Here is a 22,247-nt window from a genome sequence, read left to right on the forward strand (position 1 = left end):
TTGAGGGCATGCGGCCTGGCACGGCTCAGGAGGGGGGGGGCGCTCGCTCATCCCCACTCCCATTCCTGAGCGGCCGGGTAGCGTGCTTTGGATACGGGTCTGGTATGGATTGTAGGGGGACCCCTACGTCGATTTTTCGGTGTAGGGGGGGTCTCCTTACAACCCATACCAGACCTAAGGGCCTGGTATGCTCCTGGGGGGGGAACCCATGCCGGTTTTGAATTTAAAAATTGCCGTGGAGTTCTCCCTCAGGAATGCATACCAAATGCCGACGCTTGAATGGGCCTTTACAAGGTGTGACTAACTTTACACATTATAAAACCAGCCTTAGTTTTGCGCAAGCAAATGGGAACTTACGCAGAAATCACAGTGCTGAAAAGCTGATGAAAAGCGTTGTGGATCTGCTTAAGTCCTCATTTGCATACTCAAAGCTGCATTTCCATGAGAAATGCCCCCAGCGGCGGATGCGGTACTGCATCCTAAGATCTGACCGTGTAAGTGTCTTACACATGTCAGATTTTCTGCCTAACTTTGGAAAAAGCCTTTTGAGGATCGTTTCCAAAGTTAGGCACAGACTGAACAGCAGTTCCGCCTGCGTATCTCTTTTGGAAATCAGGCCCTTGCTCCCTAAGTTACGGCGGCATACCGGAAATGGGCCGGCGTAAGCCCGCCTAATTCAAAGTAGGCTGGTAGTTGGCGTGTTGTATTGAAATGAATCGTGACCCCATGTAAATTAAGCGTCGAACGAACGGCGCATGCGCGCGCATGCTCAGATTCACGTCAAATTTACGCCCTAAGATACGACTGCTCAATGGCAACGACGTGAACGTAACCTACGCCCAGCCCCATTCACGTACGACTTACGTAAACGACGTAAAAATATACGATTTTTCCCGACGTCCATACTTTGCATTACCTGCGCCTCATATAGCAGGGGTAACTTTACGCCGGACATAAGCCTTACGTAAATCCGACGGGCGCAAGTACGTTCGTGAATCGGCGTATCTAGGTCATTTGGATATTCGACGCGTAAATCTACGGAAGCGCCCCTTGCGGCCAGCGTAAATATGCACCCAAGATACAACGGCGTACGGCATTTTACATCGGTCGACTGAAGCCATATTTCAGGCGTATCTAGTGTTAGGAATCAGGCGCATAGATACGACGGCGCATCTGGACATTTACGCTGCGTATCTGTAGATACACCAGCGTAAGTGTTCTCTGAATCTGGCCTATATATACAGTACAGACCAAAAGTTTGGACACACCTTCTCATTCAAATAGTTTTCTTTATTTTCATGACTATGAAAATTGTAGATTCACACTGAAGGCATCAAAACTATGAATTAACACATGTGGAATTATACATAACAAAAAAGTGTGAAACAACTGAAAATATATTTCATATTTTAGGTTCTTCAAAGTAGCCACCTTTTGCAGCAGACACATCTCTAGAACTGTTAAGAGGAGACTGTGTGAATCAGGCCTTCATGGTAGAATATCTGCTAGGAAACCACTGCTAAAGAAAGGCAACAAGCAGAAGAGACTTGTTTGGGCTAAAGAACACAAGGAATGGACATTAGACCAGTGGAAATCTGTGCTTTGGTCTGATGAGTCCAAACTTGAGATCTTTGGTTCCAACCCCCGTGTCTTTGTGTGACGCAGAAAAGGTGAACGGATGGACTCTACATGCCTGGTTCCCACCGTGAAGCATGGAGGAGGAGGTGTGACGGTGTGGGGATGCTTTGCTGGTGACACTGTTGGGGATTTAATCAAAATTGAAGGCATACTGAACCAGCATGGCTACCACAGCATCTTTCAGTGGCATGCTATTCCATCCGGTTTGCGTTTAATTGGACCATCATTTATTTTTCAACAGGACAATGACCCCAAACACACCTCCAGGTTGTGTAAGGGCTATTTGACGAAGAAGGAGAGTGATGGGGTGCTGCACCAGGTGACTACCTCTTGAAGCTCATCAATAGAATGCCAAGAGTGTGCCAAGCAGTAATCAAAGCAAAAGGTGGCTACTTTGAAGAACCTAGAATATGAAATATATTTTATTTATTTTTATATTTAGTTTTGATGCCTTCAGTGTGAATCTACAATTTTCATAGTCATGAAAATAAAGAAAACTCTTTGAATGAGAAGGTGTGTCCAAACTTTTGGTCTGTACTGTGTGTGTATATATATATATATATATATATATATATATATATATATATATATATATACATACAGCATATAGCAGAAAAATGTCTCATAAACAAACGAGTCTCTAACAATAATTTTTCTGGTACCATATAAAGTAAAAAAATTAAATGCAAAGTAGCAACACATTTTTCCTCCAGTTTTTACACATTATGATTATACCCTATGTTTCCAGCATGGCGCCGCTCAGTTTATATATGAGCAATTCACGCCTTTATTGGGGTGTCTGCCACACACAATAGCATGGAGGGAACAATAGAGCTCACTTCTGCATATAGAGCTGCCTTCGTAACTTCAGTAATTTTAACAAAATTCAGTCCTTTGTGACCATAAAATAAACTCTACATTTTCACATAAAAATGAAAAACACAGTATTTTTTTTCTAAAGATAGCATTGCTGCAAAAGCAGAGCTGCTTTTTTTTAAATGGTTTATGTTGAAAGCAAAGTCTACGGTATGGGAGATGACCCCATAACCCTCTGGACACTGATAATCATGAGCAACAGAAGAATTTCTACTTAGTCATTGTTATTTCACTGCAAAAAAAAGGCAAATATAATTAAATGGAACTGAGCAAGTATCTATGAGTCAGTTCTGTAAGAACAAAAAACTGATTTGAATGCACTGACCCATTTATGCTTGATTGATTTTTAATACTCATCAGTTTTCCCATCAACACTGTTTAATTTATTTTGGGCATAAACTTTAACAGGCTGAATGGCCCAATAAGTTTGCATATTTCTCACAAACTAAGAGATTTAGGTATCTGAGTCCCCAGCTTCTCCCATTTGTCCCATCTATTACTTGGAAGCCTTATGCCTCATACACACGTACGGGTTTCCCGGCGGACTTTTTACCACCGGGAAAGCCGAGGACCTGCTCGGTAGCTTTTCCCCCCTACACAAGGCCGGTTTTCCTGGCAGGAAAACTGTCATGGGAGCTTTGGCTGGGAAACCCGGCCATGTGTATGTTCCACCGCAGTGTTTCCCGACGGGAAAACTGGTCGTGTGTACAAGGCATGACTCTTGCTGATTTCATTACATGCATTTTACAATATGGGGAGGAGAGTTTTTTTTTTGCCTGGATTTGTAATGATGTAGTAGTTGCAGTAGTGAGTAGTGAGAAGAGGTTTACTCAACATGACAAAGCCAATAGTGAATGCATTATTCTTTAATCAAGATATCAGTGGAAAATCATAAGGTATTTCAATGGGTCTGCCAACTATCTTTTACTGTTTCCTACACATACAGTACTTGTGCAGATTCAGCTGTTGCATGTATCTTATGCCTATAGGCCCCCATATGTTTACAGATAAGCTACTGTTGGAAACAAATATTTGGGGAAGTTCTTCTCTAAGAACAGTGATTTAGGCAACACTTTCCTTTCACATTTACCTCCTCACTCTCCATTGACACACAATTGCCATCCAGGCAGAACTGACCTTGCAGGTTAGCAGCATAAAATGCGTTAGAGACATTTGTTATCCCCATGCCAACAAAGAAAACCCCAACTATGTGAAACAGTGTTAGAAATTCAGGATTACTGCTTACTTATTTATCTGATACTACATGGGCAATCTTAAAGCGGGGGTTCACCCTTAGAGGGCACTTTTCCCCCTTAGATTCCTGCTCGTTTTTACTAGGGGAATCGGCTATTTATTTTAAAATATGTGCAGTACTTACCCGTTTACGAGATGCATCCTCTCCGTCGCTTCCGGGTATGGGCTTCGGGAATGGGCGTTCCTTCTTGATTGACAGTCTTCCGAGAGGCTTCCGACGGTCGCATCCATCGCGTCACGATTTTCCGAAAGAAGCCGAACGTCGGTGCGCAGGCGCAGTATAGAGCCGCACCGACGTTCGGCTTCTTTCGGCTACGAGTGACGCGATGGATGCGACCGTCGGAAGGCTGTCAATCAAGAAGGAACGCCCGCTCCCGAAGACCCATACCCGGAAGCGACGGAAGAAGATGCAGCTCGAAAACGGGTAAGTACAGCTCATATTTTACTACAAATAGCCGATTCCCCTAGACCGAACGAGCAGGAACCTTATGGGAGAAAAAAAAAAATTTCCTAAATGGGTGAACTCCCGCTTTAAACACATTTATACAGTTGCTAAAATACAAACTAAATAAAGAATAGATTTCAATTTTCAGTACAGCTCTAATATGTTCTCTGTGAAATATTGATAATCTATTCACTTGGGTTTATTCGGACTATGGTTCATTAATTAGGAGTAAATTAATTTACAGATCTCATGGGTCTTGCATAGGGACAAGCCTAGAGAGAAACCATGTTTAAAGCAAATGCATCATAATGGGTTCACTGGCTCTGTCAAGTGCAGATCTTTCAACACCCACTCCTTGTCAATGCGAACAAGATTTTTTAATCCTTTAGCACTTAATACTGACTTTGTAAATATAAGTTATCTAACCAAAGTGTACAGAATACAGCCATAGCTTATACTTTTTTGTCTCTCTGTACCTTGGACCTCTCATGGAAGCACAATGGTGATCCAGTGAGAAGACATCCCATTATTAGCAGTATTTACTACCAATACATAATAGTGCTACATTTTAAATCATTACTTGTAAAAAAAAAGCTGATATTCCAAACATGTAAGGTACAGACTATGGAAAATGCTCTATATATTTAGAACTTCTGTAATCTTATCTTTTTTTATTGTTTGATACTTGACACACATAACACTTAGAGCACAATTTAAATTGTTTTTAATTGGTATATGTAAAATACTAGCTATGGTTAGCTGCCATAACCCTGGTATTATTTTGTACTGTGGGAGATTCTGCATCTGATAAAAGTGTTCCTAGCTGCGGAGTCGCCACAGGATCACTTTTAGAGGCAGCGGGACAGGGGCCCCCCCTCCTGCTGATTCCCGGGCGTCTACAAGCTTACTGGATCCGGAAGTCGATCCGATCCTCGGATGTCTGGGCAGAAAGTCAAGATGGCCCCCACTCAGCTCCATCCCTCTAGAGGACCGGAGCTACATCTGACGTCACTTCCGCCTCTCCGTCTTTAAGGGTTGATTTTTTTTTTTGTAGGGCCCCCTTACTTTCAGTTTGGGCACTATGCTAAAGTTAATGCAGAATGGGAGAGTTATTTGCTCCCATTCACAATTTGTTAAATTTTGAGCTGCTGTCATTCCAGAACTGTCCTGTAGGTCAGTCTGCGCTCCAGGGGTGTCGTTTCCACCCCTGGGCGACAGGTGGTGCTAGAGGGGTTCTGGCAGAGCCACTTTTCCCCAGCAGCCAATTAGAGGATTTTTCCCTCGCAAGGCATGCTGGGGAGGGGTATATCTGTGTCAGACGCCATCTTTATTGGTTCTTCCTGCGGGTTCCAGGTTCCAGGTGCGGCATCCACCTTTAGGGTGCGCGCATCCAACGGACCCCGGCGATGGCCTTCCAGGCCGGGGGCGTATGCTACGCGGAGCTCCAAATTGCTGAGAGGGGCCCCAGTGACTTACTGGGTCCCCCGCTTTACTGAGAGGATCCCAGGCTGGGTGCCGCTCGATTGGGGGGTCGGCTTGAGGAGAACCCGGAGGCAGGTTGTCCAACAGAGCTTGAACAAACCATTGGGGATCTGGTGACTGGAATGCTGACAGGTACTCTTTGCTGTCATCCGGTGACCTATATTCAATCTACTGGGAGGATTCGCTCAATTCATCCATTTAGCTCATTCAAGTACTAGGCCTGTGGAAGAGGCCCTAGAGCCAGGTCTGTGGCAGAGGCCTGTTCCTCCCAGCAACTTAAAGTGACACTTCGGCTGCCAGGCTTGTGGCAGAAGTCTGTCCGGGGGCACTTCACCCACTCTGGCTAGAGTGGCAACGAACAGTGACTACTATTATTGTCCTGCTGAGAGCAGGATTGCTCTTTCTATATCCAGTCCTAATACCGCAAGTTCTCTATCGCTTCATCAACCTTTCCTTCCTACTGCATGTTAATGTTGGCTATGTTGGGCCTGAAATAAAGCATTTGAAAACCTTTCTTCATGTACTGGACATTCACTCACTACTTTATTCATCAGCTACACCCCTAGACAACTTTGAGGTAACTTAATATGCCGATCCCAACAACAAACCAGCGGCTCCTTCGGGGGTAGCGCTACATTTGTTAAAGGCAAAAAACATTTTTGGTTGTGTTTTTTTTTTTTTTTTTAAGGGTAAATGAGAGTCTTTTTGACCCCAGATCTCTCAATGAAGAGAACATGCTTATTTCTATTACACCCCAGCATATATAAATGGTGTTTAAACCATGCATGTGATTTATCACCGTGATTGTTACAGCCAGAGCAATAATTATAGCACTAGATCTCCCCTGTAACTCTAAACAGGTAACCTGTAAAAAAAAAAAATAGTGTCACTTATGGAGATTTCTCAGTACCGTAGTTTGTCGCCATTCCACTTTAAGAAGAAAGGGCCAGATTCAGAGAAGAAATACGCCGGAGTATCTGCAGATACTCCGGCGTACTTTCAAATTTGCTGCGTCGTATCTTTAGTTTGAATTCTCAAACCAAGATACGACGGCTTCTGCCTTCGATCCGACAGGCGTACGGCTTTGTACGCCTTCGGATCGTAGGTGTAATACTTTGGCGCCCGCTGAGTGGAGTTCGTGTTGTTTATGCTAATTAGCGTTGGGTATGCTAATTAGCTGTTTACGGCGATCCACGAAGGTACGCGCGTTCGTCGCATTCTCTTACGTCGTCGCTAGTCGGCTTTTCCCGGTGTAAAGTTACAGCTGCTATTTCTTGGCTTAAATTTAGACTTGCCATGTTAAAGTATGGCCGTCGTTCCCGCATCGAATTTTTAATTTTTTTTTTTGCGTAAGTCGTCCGTGAATAGGAAAGGACGTAACGCACGTCGCCGTTCAAAAAATTACGTTGGTGAGACGTCATTTCGCGCAGAGCACAGCGGGAAATTTCAAAACGGAGCATGCGCAGTACGTTCGGCGCGGGAACGCGCCTAATTTAAATGATACATGCCCCATTTGAATTAGGCGGGCTTGCGCCAGACGAATTTACGCTACGCCGCCGCAAGTTTACAGGCAACTGCTTTGTGAATCAAGCACTTGCCCGTAAAACTTGCGGCGGTGTAACGTAAATTCGATACGTTACGCCGCCGCAATTCTATGTGAATCTGGCCCAAAGAGTTTACCCAGCACACGACAATGAGAATACCTGTGATATAGTTCAGTTTGATGTATTTTTTGTTTTGATTGGAATTTGTCCATATATGCTTTAGGAAAAATTCATGTGCAAGCCATCCCCAGAGCGTATCCAAGGTACTCTGTGAGCAATGTAAAATAGAGAGGGAGGGAGGCACACCTAAGTGCAATATTATAAAGTTATTTTTAATAGCGCAAACATAAATGCAATTACAGAAATGAAGGTATCGTAGGCATATCTGTCAGGTTACATAGTTACATAGTTAGTCAGGTTGAAAAAAGACACAAGTCCATCCAGTTCAACCTCAAAAAAATAAACAAACAAAATAAAAAACACAATACAATCCCATACACCCAACTCCATACCCACAGTTGATCCAGAGGAAGGCAAAAAACCCCAGCGGAGCATGATCCAATTTGCTACAGCAGGGGAAAAAATTCCTTCCTGATCCCCCGAGAGGCAATCGGATTTACCCTGGATCAACTTTACCTACAAATCTTAGTACTCAGTTATTTTATGTACATTTAGGAAAGAATCCAGGCCTTTCTTAAAGCAATCTACTGAGCTGGCCAGAACCACCTCTGGAGGGAGTCTGTTCCACATTTTCACAGCTCTTACTGTGAAAAAACCTTTCCGTATTTGGAGGTGAAATCTCTTTTCCTCTAGACGTAAAGAGTGCCCCCTTGTCCTCAGTGATGACCGTAAAGTGAATAACTCAACACCAAGTACACTGTATGGACCTCTTATATATTTGTACATGTTGATCATATCCCCCCTAATTCTCCTCTTCTCAAGAGTGAATAGATTTAGTTCTTCTAATCTTTCCTCATAGCTGAGCTCCTCCATGCCTCTTATCAGTTTGGTTGCTCTTCTCTGCACTTTCTCCAGTTCTCCGATATCCTTTTTGAGAACTGGTGCCCAAAACTGAACTGCATATTCCAGATGAGGTCTTACTAATGATTTGTACAGGGGCAAAATTATATCTCTGTCTCTGGAGTCCATACCTCTCTTAATACAAGAAAGGACTTTGCTCGCTTTGGAAACCGCAGCTTGGCATTGCATGCCATTATTGAGCTTATGATCAACTAAAACCCCCAGATCCTTCTCCACTACAGATCCCCCCAGTTGTACTCCCCCTAGTATGTATGATGCATGCATATTCTTAGCCCCCAAGTGCATAACTTTACATTTATCAACATTAAACCTCATCTGCCACTCAGTCGCCCAATTGGACAGAGCATTGAGGTCAGCTTGTAAAGGATCCTCCCTGAGGGGTGCCAGCAATCTGGTTTTCCCCAGCGATCAGCTGTGTTTTCTCACTGCACAGGATGCTGTCTGCAGGGCAGGAAGTGAAGGAGATCTCAGCTGCCTGGCTTGGATCGTACAGGGGAAATTATGTCACACGGTGGGTGGACCTCGATGTGTGGAGGAAAGGAAGAGATACACAAAAGGATACGCGCTTGGAGCATACAGCTCTTTCTACTGGCCTCTACTGTATGATCCAAGCCAGGCAGCTGAGATCTCCTTCACTTCCTGCCCTGCAGACAGCATCCTGTGCAGTGAGAAAACACAGCTGATCGCTGGGGAAAACCGGATTGCTGGCACCCCTCAAGGAGGATCCTTTACCTGACAGATATGCCTATCTTTGGGCCGCAGTACTGGCGTCCACCAGCGAGTGGATCCTGGCAGTATGGAGCAGATATCTCCTCCTGCAGCCAAGCATCACCTAACCCTGATAGCAGGTAATGGTAAAAAAACCTGGCAAGTTCTCACACACCCTGCCTTGATTTCGTCTTGTGCCCTGACCTTGAGCCTTGATCCTGAACCTGTTTCCTGTATCCTGAACCTGACTCTGATCCTGAACCTATTTGAACCTGTTCCTGTCAGTCCTTATCCCTGGATCTCTGCCCTGCTGTCTGATGCCTTCCACCCTCTCCCTGTCCGTTGCTCCTTGTCCCCCCATTTGCTGATCTCCTGTTATGACGGGTTTTGCCTTTTGGCTATATATATACCCGTCTGATTGTTGTTATTTTTGGGTCTTATATATATATTGGTTTGTTGTGCACTGTATGATATTGGCGGTGGCTGCATTTATATATTCATGTTTCTTAATAAATTATTACTTTCTTCACCTAATATACATCTGGTTCACTTTGTGCAGTACACACAGTTCTGATCACATCTGATACGTGACAATTTCTCTAAGTGCATTTATATTTGCGCTATTAAAAATAACTTTATAATATTGCACTTAGGTGCGCCTCCCTCCCTCTCTCTATTATATCGCCGTTCCACGAACTTGCACAATTTTAAAGCATGACATGTTAAGTATATATTTACTCAGCATAACATCATCTTTTACATTCTACAAAAAATCGGGCTAACTTTATTGTTTTATTCTTTTTCCAGAATTAAATGATTCACCTAGTCACACATGTATATTGCCACTATCCCTTGAATAGTATATAGAATGAAACTCAAATATTGTGTGATTTTGTAGGCAATCAAAGAAAATATATTATTTTTATACAATTGTATATTTATTATATCAAATTACATTAAAAAATGTCCACATGGGAAATAGAAAATATTGCAACACTGTAATATCCATTAACAGAGATCTCTATTGAACATAAAGTGGTAGTCTCCATCTACTTGCTGTTCCTTTCATAAGTAGATATGCAGAGGAATATAGTACAGGGGGTATCCAACGCATTTCAAAATGTACTGTTATGCCGCGTACACACGATTGGTTTGTCTGATGAAAACGGTCTGATGGACTGTTTTCATCAGACTAACCGATCGTGTGTGGGCCCCATCGTTTTTTCATCCATCGGTTAAAAAACTAGGAACTTGTTTTAAAATGATCTGATGGTTAACTAACCGATAGGAAAAAAAACGATCGTCTGTAGGCACGTCCATCGGTTAAAAAATAAGATTAAAGTATACTGTATGTAAGGTGTTTGTTTACCTTTTTGAATTTGGCGCCGTTCTCCACCCCCGTGCGTCGTAACGTAGCAGGGAACGGAGATCGGCGGCACACAGAGGCAATATGTGAATCGAGCGAGCACCCGCTCGCTCACACAGCGTGGTGGCATCGCTGGATCCAGGGACAAGGTAAGTAAACCCTGCCTGTGGATTCAGCGAGGCGAGTCCGAGTCTGACTCGGGGTTACCGATCGCAGCAAAAAAATTTAACCCCGAGTCAGACTCGGGAATACCGCCAAGGGGGGTTAACCGATGGTGTGTAGGCATGACTGATCATCAGTCAGCTTCATCGGATAACTGATGAAAAAATCAATCAGTCCGTTTTCATCCGATGGACCGATCATGTGTACAGGGCATTATAGATAAATCTTCTTCAGGGAATAAAACCACTTCTGCGAAAACAGTTTCAATTAATAAACAGTTAATATATAACCATGTATGGAAATACATATAAAGTTCATATAAAAATTGGAACATCATTCATGTACACTTACAATGTAAAGATTTATTTAGCAGGAGCACTCCTCTAGATGGGCAGGAAAAGCCACACATGGATATATAAAAAATTTCAACCACAATAAACACATCCATTGACTGCGAGTTTGGAACTTCCCAGAAAAAGGTGGAAAAATTGCACTGTGGGACAAGGGGGGCAAGACAAAAAATGATGGTAAGTCCCAGGGAAGATAATTAGTATCTATTCCATAGGATACTGAGACATCGCGTCATTCTCGCTCCACTCCTACATTGTCGCGTCATATCCTGTATCCAGGAATAATGATCAGCAAGAGATAATAATTGTATCTCTGCTGTGCTGTATATAGGCAAAAAGAAATTAGGCAATCTGCACCCAATTGTGCAGCCGCATCATTCCAACGCCCACTGTTGCTGGATCATATCCTACAGTTGCATACACAGTATCCGAAACTGGATAGGGGCCATGATGGTAATGACCAATAGAAAAAAATTGCACCATATCTAGCAAACATTTGAAAAGAAAACCAAAATCCTCCCCCCCAAAAAAAAGATTATTGCAAATGTGTATCCATGAGTATCAGATTGCCTAGGTAGACAGTGCTCCTGCTATTACATAGTATACATTGGAATAAATTACCAAATATTTTGATTATCATTAAATATAATTCATTGAAAAACCCAAATGATGTATCATCCCATTCCAAATAACCCAACCACAAATGGAAGATTCTCATATAAATAAAAATACCAGGGGAGGTCTGCCTCTAGAACAGTCTGTGCCTGGGACGTCAGGGGACAAGATCTGTGCTATATAACCAATTCTGCTTTACACAATTCTCCAGCAGCAATCTAGGTTGAGGTTCCAATGTGTGGACTTTCTCCTTATGGACTTTTCTCTAAGGGTATGGACTTTTCCATGAGGCAAGGCTTCAGGGTGGCACAGTCAAGGTGGAATGATTAATCACACAGTCAGAAGAGTTATATTAGTTTGTGAATGATAAACTATGTTTTCAAAGTTGATGTAACATGCCATTAAGTGTTTAATTACATTTTTTTTAAACCACTTTAATGCCTAGTCTGAAGTTACTGGAAGGAATCAAGTGTATTGCACAGGGCTGTATTCACTTTGTATAAGAACCGGGAGTGAAAAGTTCAGTAACCCCCTGGGATGATGTCCTCTGGCTCCTCCCCACGCGTATCATCACTAACTACGTGACTTCATCAGGGAATTGAAGTACATGGTTAGTGACGATATGCGTAGGGAGGAGCTAGGTGACTTCACAAATGAGTTATGAGCTACAAGCACTAAACGGCAAGTTGTGTTCTGTTACTACGTCTGCTATTTTGTATGCTATGTTACAATTGATTTACATGTCAGTGGAATATTTACTTTTAATAAACGATTGAAGGTTTTAAATGCTACACTATGGCAGTCTATCTGCAGTCTTGAGCTCTGTCTAGCGTATACACAGGCATTGAGACAGACTGAATAAGGAGAGTGGAGACATTGAAGTGCTCATTACCCCTGATGATTGCATAAATCTGATTACTCCCAAATTGGAGAACAAACGCTTTTAGACCTATGCTATAGGTCTAGTGATCAGGTACAGGTCCATCCTTACTTTCTTACTAATTTGGTGGAGCACTGGAGAAGATTCCAGCACTGGGATTTGGGCTACACAGCACAAGTTGTTTTCTTGCTATAAATGCATTCAATGCTATAGGTGAGGGAATTATTTGCACAGAAGTCACAATGAGTGGACTATTTTTTGAACATCTGATATCATATACAGCATGTATGTTTTTGGACTCACACTGTAATTTATAACTTTATTATGCTTTAAGGTTGGACTTTCATTTTAGAAGATTTATTTTCTGTGTCCTTTATTTGCACATCATTATAAGGATTGCTCTTCACATAACAGTGGGAGCACATCATTACTTTGCACAATTATCATAACTACAGCAGTGCATCACAATACACAATTTATCTATGCTTAGATGAGAGTCTGGTATGGATTTTATGTGTTAAATGGCATGGTCCCCCACTGTCCACCACTATGTCTCTTCTTGTTGTTACCTAAATCATTACTGGGTCTGGCAGTAAATAGGGGTCAGTGGGAGGAATCACAGGGGCTAGTGTGGGGGGGGGTTTACATTAAATATGTAACTATCCCTTAAACATACTGGGCATTTTGGCAATTGTGTGTGGTTTTTGAAAACATTCAAAACAGCCGACAATAGAGAAGAAAAAAAAAATTCACTCCGGGGTCATGTTTCTTTAATTCTTAAGTTTGGTTTATGTAAAGAAGTTTCATATTCGTTTATTTTGCTCTCTAATTGAAGATGATTATTTACTCATTGGAGTGACAATATAAAAAGAGTGCATGTAATCTCTTGATCCTAATGAATATTAATCAACAGTAAACAATGCATCAATATTCATTTAAACAGAAATGGAAAATGAAAAGCAGAACTGGAGGAATATTTTTTTACTAAGCAATGAAACGGGGTGTAGCAGAGTTGCATGAAGCGCTGGAAAAATGAATACACAGAAACCTGTACTGAAATGAGCTGGCATCAGAAAACAACAATCACATTGCCCTCTAGTGGCAGAGAGAGAAAGTTTTTACAAGAACTATCTAAATCATATAAGTGACTACTACTTGGATGAAAAAGCAGTCACAGTAACATTTAAAGTATGCAAGTTACAGGTAGTGTTCAAATTATCAGTGTTAGAAAGAAAACTTTATAATACAGTATATATCAGTTCTAAGCCAAACAATGGGAAAAAAACACGTCCAATCAACTTACTGGATATTGCCTCTCTACTCTTCTGTGTGATACTTTATAGTTGTTTGTGGGGCTCATTTATTAAACCTGGACAAAGGATTTGATAAAAAAAGTTGAATTGTTGCCTATAAGCAATCAATTGCAAAATATTTTTAATAAAATTATTTTTAATACTAGTTGTTTTGTTTTTGGCAGCAACTTGATTCTAATTTTCTAATCTTTACTTTTTTTATCACTCAGTCCCTGTGGTACTGTATATACCTATATTGTCTCTATCTAAGAGATGTCTATAATGAATTGTAATGACAATAGTTGGCAGGGAGTAGTAGCCTCAGCAAAAAAACACTGGAATCTCATAACTGAATTGCATTGGGTCAAGGATCTTAAGTAAATAATCTTCTCAAGTATGCAATGAAATGAAGTATTTCCCTTTTACTTTGAAGACAGAAAAAAAATCTATCATTATGTAATAACATATTTAAATAAACAAATATTAACTTGAATTTGAGTTGTAAAATGGTAAAGAACAACAGATTACTTTCTGTTTCATTGGAATGACTTAAGAGAAACTTTGGTTAGATTTTTTTTTTTTTAAGTCAGCAGCTACAAATGCTGTAGCTGCTGATTCTTAAAAAAATCAGGTAATTATCAGTGATAGGGCTTAAAGTGGTTGTAAACCCCTATTTTTCACTTTTACCTACAGGTAAGCCTATAATAAGGCTTACCTGTAGGTAAAAAGAATATCTCCTGTGGGGCGTGTCCTGGCTATGGAGGAGTGAGGACGCGTGTGTCTGCCGCTCCGATCCACCGCCGCACCTAACCTGAGCTACAAGGGAGGATTGCCTGCCGTCTATCCCCTGACATGTCGCAGAAGAACCGGGCACCCCCGCAGACCCCTCGGGGAGGCGGCTCGAGACAGGGACAGCTCGATTCCTTCCTCGTGGAGCCGACCAGGGGCGGCCGCGAGGCACTCAAGATGGCGCCGACCGGGAGATCGCAGAGCGCTGCCCCAGCCTCGCAGGCCCCGACGACCCGATCCCAGCTGCAACCGGGCTCCCCCGGACCTACTCCGTCGCTGGTGAGTGACACGATGGCCCCGATCTCCCCGCATTCGCCCTCCTCTCTCCTGGGCCTCTCTGATGAGCCTGACCCCCTGGAAGACGCAGACATCAGGCGCCATATTTGGGCCCTCCCCACCAAAGCGGACCTAGAGCGCTTCGCAGACCGGGTCGAGAAGGCCCTGAAAGAAGATGTGGCCCAATTAAAGGCGGACACTACCCATCTGGGCAATAGGGTAGAAGTCCTGGAGCAGAAGCTGGAAGACGTGCTCCCGGTCATATCGCAACTACAGGAGAAATGTTCGGCTCAGAGCCATCAAATTGAGGCCTTGTTGTGTCATTTAGATGACATGGAGAACCGCAGCCGAAGGGCGAATATCAGGATAAGGGGCCTCCCTGAAGCGACCGGAGCAAGGGATATAACCCCTACATTAGAAGACATATTTAAGGACATTTTAGGCCTGCCTGCAACGGCTGTGGTGGAAATTGACCGTGCACATAGAGCACTTAAACCACCGTCGCAAGACGTGAATAACCCGCGTGATATCATCTGCAAACTCCACAAATACACACTTAAGGACCGCATAATGCAGAAGATGAGAGGTAAAACCCACTACGATTTTGATGGTGCCCGTCTAACTTTTTACCAGGACATCTCAAGGCGCACCCTTATGCAGAGAAGGCTGCTGCGACCCCTTTTGGCGGCCTTACAAGATGCAGGCCTGACATACCGCTGGGGTTTCCCCTTCTATCTTCAAGCTACCAAAGACGGCAGAACTGTGACTCTCCGCACGAAAGATGATTTGCCACACTTCCTTTCATCTCTTGACCTGGACCCGGTGGACTTCCCGGACTGGCGGACGTCGTCGGAAGTCCCTAACCTCACCCTCCCGCCTTCGGGCCCCTGGCAGACGGCTAAACGCAGGAACCGCAGACGGAGACGGAGTCAACGCCTTTCCGAGTCCTCACAAGGGCCTGCTCCAGTTGGAGAATGATCCTCCTTTACTTCATCTCCGGCCGGAGATGCTTGATGACTCCTATACCGATGTGCCCACTCCTGACTGTTTGGGCTCCCTGATGCCTATACCCCTTGAGACTGCCACCTTGAACACTTAGCTCCCTTTCCTCCCATACATGCCGCTCCACGCCTGGTGCGGTGGTCGGTGGCGGATGCCCCCTCCTCTCCCTCCTGTTGTGTTAGCCACGTTCCCCCAGTAGGCTACCCTTTTTTATTTTTTGGGTACTGATCCCCTTTGGGATCTTGGACTAGGGTCCGGGCCCTCCCTCCTTTAAGGATTGGGGTCCCGGACAGGGTCCATAGTAAATTGGCTAGACCGTCTGGTCTCGGCCTTTCCCCCCCTCTCACCTAATTTTTATTTTTTCCTACATTTTTTTTTTTACTGTTTTTTTTTTTTTTTTTGCCGTGTTTACAATGCATTTCCTGATTATTGATGCATGTTATTTTGTCTCCACTCCTCCCACTCTTTCATCTGTCCCTTCCTCCCTTTTCCCTCTCTCCCCCCCTTGCCCTTCTCCTACTCCTCTCTTTCCTAGGTGCGTCTTGCTGCTCCGCCTTCCACACCGTGCGCCCCGTATCTGTCAGCGAATCCATCCTCTCCGTACACACCTATGGCCACCCTACAGGTAAGCTCTTACAATGTTAGAGGCTTATGCTCCCCCCACAAGCGCAGCAAGCTCTGGTGGGAGTTGAAGAGGCTCAAAACGCAGGTGGTCTTCCTGCAGGAGACCCACTTCACGCCTCAGTCGCTACCCAGGCTCCCTAAACACCTCTTTAGCCAGTGGTTTATTAGTACATCCCCTACCCCTAAATCCAAGGGTACTGCAATAGCTATACACAGGTCATGCCCCTTTCAACCCACTGACACCCGAATAGACCCCCTGGGCCGCTACGTATTTCTGAAGGGCTCCCTAGCAGGACACACCTACACGTTCGCATCTATCTATGCCCCCAATGTTAATCAGCTGGGGTTCCTTGACACTATGTTGGAACGTCTAGGCGAGTTTAGAGAGGGCTCCCTGATCCTGGGGGGGGACTTCAATGTCAGCCCTGACCCCTTACTTGACACTTCTCATGCTAGACCCACACACTCCTACGCGTTCCTTAAGCACTTCCGTAAGTCCCTCCAATCCCTCCTTCTGACGGATAGCTGGCGAACATTACACCCTTCTGACCGCGACTTTAGCTACTATTCTAAGGTACATGATGTCTACACCCGCATTGACCACCTGTATGTGGACCGGAACTCCCTGGAGCTTCTGAGATCTGCCTCCATAGGACAGATTACCATTTCGGACCATGCGCCGGTGTCGGCGGTCTTTGCTTTACCCTCTGGCTCACGTCGATCCTGGACATGGCGACTGAATGACAACCTATTAGACGACGCGGGGGTGGTGGGAGAAATCGCAGACACTCTGTCCCACTATTTTGCCGAGAATTCCACGGCTGACGTGAGTGAGGGCACGTTGTGGGAGGCCCATAAGGCCGTGATTAGGGGGGCATTGATTTCTCAAGGCTCCCGTCTGAAGCGAGAACGCATGGCGGACTTTCACAGGGTGTACACCGCCCTCCAGAAAGCTGAACTCGACCATAAAACAACGGGCGGCCCAGAGGCACTGCGTACCCTGACGGAACTGCGGGAGTTGTTCCTGCGGCTTCTGGACAGGCAGACACACAAACGTTTCCGCCACATGTCCCATAGATTCTACGAACACGGAAACAAATGCGGTCGCATGCTAGCACGGGCGCTCCGGACACGAACGGCGCAGATGCATGTTCACAAATTAAATCCCCCCTCAGGGACAACGACGGTGCTGTCCTCTAAAATCGCAGCGGGATTCCGGGAGTACTACGCCGCTTTGTATGATTTAAACCCTGATCTCTCCTCCCCAGCACGGGCCGCGAAATGTCAGGCGATTCGTGACTACCTGGCCTCGTCGGCATTCCCCTCGCTCACGGACGAACAGTCCTCAGCTTTGGAACAACCAATCACCCTGACAGAACTCAGATCGACGATTGGGTCTCTACCCGCTGGGAAGAGCCCGGGCCCTGACGGGTTCACCAAGGCATATTTTGTGACCTTTCTCACCCACTTGGAAAACCCACTACTACGCTATTTTAATTCTATAGCGGGGGGTACGGCAATCCCGTCGGAAGCTTTACTTGCCCACATTACCGTGATCCCAAAAGAGGGTAAGGATCCCGCCGCCCCACAGAGTTACCGCCCTATCTCGCTCCTTAACTTAGATGTGAAGATCCTAGCGAAAATTTTGGCTAATAGGCTCAAACACCTGTTGCCAGGACTTGTGCACCTTGATCAGACAGGCTTCATCCCAGGCAGGGAGGCGCGGGACAACTCTATACGGGCGGTCCAGCTCATTCACTGGGCCCGCTCTTGTGCAGACCCCCAGCCCTACCTCATCCTTTCCACTGATGCCGAAAAGGCATTTGACCGGGTGGACTGGTCGTACCTGCATGAGGTACTTAAACACTTGGGCTTGGGCCCCCGTATGTTGGCGTCCATCCTGGCTCTGTACTCTGATCCATGTGCACAGGTGAAGGTGAATGGTACCCTCTCCGCTCGCTTTCCCATCAGGAACGGCACGAGGCAGGGGTGTCCACTTTCGCCCCTCCTCTTTGCTCTAGTACTGGAGCCCCTACTCCGTACAGTTCGGGCTAATGGTGATATCAGGGGCTTGCAGGTTGGGAATGCGGAACATAAACTCTCAGCTTACGCTGACGATGTTCTTTTCCATCTCGCGAACCCACTGCTCTCACTGCCGGTCCTGTTGAAGGAACTTACCCACTTTGGCACCCTATCCAATTTCAAAATAAATTTTGACAAGTCGGAGATCCTCCCCATTAACCTGACCCCAGATTTAACAAACAGACTAAAAGCTGCCTTTCCCTTCTCGTGGGCCAACACCTCCTTACGCTACCTAGGAGTACGACTCACGGATAGGTATGAAGCCTTGTACAAGACAAACTTCCCCCCTTTGTTAGCTGCGATTAAAGATGATCTCACTAAATGGACTCGCACTGCCTTCACCTGGTTTGGCCGGGTGAACGTGGTGAAGATGAATATTCTACCACGTATCCTTTTCTATTTCCAAATGCTCCCGATTAGATTGCCTAGACTTTGATCGCCTTTCTAGCATGCTGACTGAATTTATCTGGAGCACGCGTAAGCCCCGAATAGCTCTCAAGACGTTAAAGCGCTCTAAGACAGAGGGTGGGCTGGGACTTCCTGACGTTAGACGATACTATAGGGCAGTCGCTCTCCAAAGGATACTGAACTGGCGTTTCCACTCTCAATCGAAGCTCTGGGTATCTCTAGAGAAATGCCTTGCGGGGCGGAGCCTATCGTACGCACCGTGGTTACAGCGGGAACACAGAGGCCTATCAGAGACAACCTCCCCATTGACGACCCATGTGCTTACGCTCTGGGATAGATTAAACGCTTCGCTTAAATTGTCTCCCCCTGTGTCGCCGCTGGCCCCACTGGGTGGCTTCCTTTGGTTCCCTCCGGGGGAACAAATGGCCTTTTTTGGGCCATGGGTGGAGGACGGAAACGCCAGCTGCGGGAACCTCATGAAGGATGGTAAGCTCCTAGATTACGAGACCCTTCCGACGGGAAGACAGGGGCCGCGGATGAACTTCTGGCGGTACAGGCAGCTACACCACTTCTTTGAAAAACAGGGTCACAGGATAAGAGATCCCTCTTCTGTCACCCCGTTTGAGGATCTGTTCATTGCTGATGAACCTACCCCACACCTGGTGTCTGAACTCTACCGTTTGCTGGGATCTGCTGCCCCTTTGCCCGTGCCCGCCTACATACGGAAATGGGAGAGAGATTTGGATCAGGTCCTTACGGACGCACAACTGACCCATCTATATCGCCTCACTCATTCTTCCTCTGTGGACTCTAAAACACAAGAGACAAATTTTAAATTATTGTCTCGCTGGTACCGTGTACCGGCGGACTTAGCGTGTATTTACCCAACTGAGTCCGGGCTGTGTTGGCGTGGGTGCGGGCACAGGGGCACACTCATCCACATATGGTGGAACTGCCCTCTGATTGAGCCCTTCTGGGCGGACGTTAGAGACCAGATACTGACGATCACCGGGGTTGACATACCCTTCTCTCCGGTGCACTTCCTTCTCCATGTCCCAACAATCCCTCTTAGTCAATATAAGAAAAGTGTAATTCCACACTTACTCAATGCGGCCAGGAGGTTGCTTCCGGTGTATTGGAAGCAGACTAGAGTACCTGGTCGCGAGGATTGGATACGGGCGGTAAGTGACATCGGAGAGGCTGAGAGATGGGTGGCGACCTGTCGCGACCGACAGGACCGACATATGACCGTGTGGGCACCGTGGACAGACTATGTCTCGGACCCTGTTTTTGTCCCCTCTAGCCTAGACGTGGATTTGCTGGAACTGGCGGAGCCCTCCCTTAAGACTCGCAGGCTGCTAGTTCTCGCTGGAGAGCAACTGGACCCACCAGCACTTGGTTAAGGAGATGGCCGCCCGGCACTGGTGTTGGTAGTTGGAGTGGAGCGCGCGGTGTGGAGGCGGACAGGTTTTGTTCTTACTGATAAGGTACGCACTCTTCCTTTCTCTACTCCCCCCCCCTCTTTTTCTTTTCTTTTTGTCTTTTCCCCCCCTCTCCCTCTTTCCCCCCCTCTTTTCCTCCCTATATGTCTTACCTGTACTCCTTCTCCTTCCCAGACCCTTACCTCCCCCCCACCCTCTCCCCTCCCAGAAGCCCGATCCCCCCCCCTTCTTTGTTGATGCAGCTTGTGACCAGTGATGGAATGTTATTCTTTGAGAATGTCGAATGTGGTGATGGGCTAGTTCGAGCTAATTGCTAGACCTTGGTGTGCCCCATAGCCCGCCTGGGGGCCCCTGCCGACTCCTGGCCCTGACCTGGAGCTCACTCGGGGGTGGTGGGTGGTTAGTTGGAGGTCTCAGTACCCCCCCCCTCCGCCCCGGACGTGGGCTTCTGGTTCGGTTTTGAGCCCTACGGCTCGCCTGGGTTGGCGGGGCTCTCGCGCGGACCTCCCTCCTGGTTCATACCCGGGCTTGGGGGGTCTGACGGAGAGTTCTGTCCCTCCCCCCCCGAGATATCACACCTTAGATGCTCGTTCCCACAACATCTTTGATGGAGCCCTATGTGGCCCCCATGCTGTGGGGGGAGGTCGGGCCGGCCGCGGACGACCGTGGGGTGTTGGCTGCTGATTCGGCCCCCCCCACGACTGAGTTTGAGTTTGACACAGGTGGCCCATACCCGCTCACACAATGTGCACTGTTTGATACTTTGTTCCAATGTTTGGTGGCCCTGCGTGGTCAGATCTTTATGTAATAACAACCTGTTGGGCGTATCTGACATCTGGCTTATACGCTCTCCCCCCTCCCCCCCTTTTTGTTTCTGTTTTCCCTTTAAATTTTTCAATAAATACTGATTATACAAAAAAAAAAAAGAATATCTCCTAAACCTGTACGGTTTAGGAGATATTCCCCTCGCAATGCGCCGCTGATTGCAGCGGCGCATGCGCAGGGGGAAATCCACGGCGAAAGGACCGGCAGCCGCCGGACCTTGCCGATTTGAAATCTCCCGCGCGCACGCACGGGAGTGACGTCATCGCCGCTCCAGCCAATCACATCGCTGGAGCGGCGATACCCGGAAGACACGCCGAAGCAAGATGACATCTCGCTCGGCGTGGACCAGGTAAGTGTTCTTCATCTCGTTCCGAGGTAAGTATTTCATAATCAGCTATTATGCGGTGCATACTAGCTGATTATGCCTTTTGCCTTGCAGGTTTAAAAAAAAAAAAATTATATATGCGGTTTACAACCGCTTTAAGGGACCCCAAAGACCCAAAAGACCAAATGCAAAAAGCTAAAGAAAAATAAGGGCAGTAGGATTATAGCGGTACAGGATAAACAAGTGAACTCAAGGAGAGCAGATATTATAAAAATATATACATTTATTAACATAGTATTAAAAAAAAAAAAACATCAAAAAAAAAAAACAATACATCACAATACAAAGAGCAACGTGAGTCAACCGTACAGATCACCGATAGTTGATATCCCAGGAGGGGGAAGATCACGGTGAAAAATAGGGATCACGTAGAAGAGGGAAGTTTCTTAACTAGTTTCGCGATTGAATCGCTTCGTTAGGAGAGTTCTAAAATGAATCAACATACATTCATTAACATTAACAATAGACAAGGTTGAGCTGAATATGCAAAAACACATGAAGACCAACCATACAAGAAAAGCATTATAAATAATGTACAGGTAGGGGAACAGAAAGCAGTGTGCCGTTTACCTAAAACAAATATCCAATTAGCTCAGACTTCAAAGCCGCCATAAGGAGAGGTCTCCCGCGGCGACCAAGGGGGACAAATTGGAGATGGTACTGTTTAACTAAATATATAATAGGCAAACCATAAGTGGAGCCATAAACAATGTGTGAATGAGGGCGAGCAAGTGGATGTGTCCATGAGGATATTGAACCAA

The sequence above is a fragment of the Rana temporaria genome, chromosome 4, assembly GCF_905171775.1.
Source record: "Rana temporaria chromosome 4, aRanTem1.1, whole genome shotgun sequence".
Taxonomy (NCBI): Eukaryota; Metazoa; Chordata; class Amphibia; order Anura; family Ranidae; genus Rana; species Rana temporaria.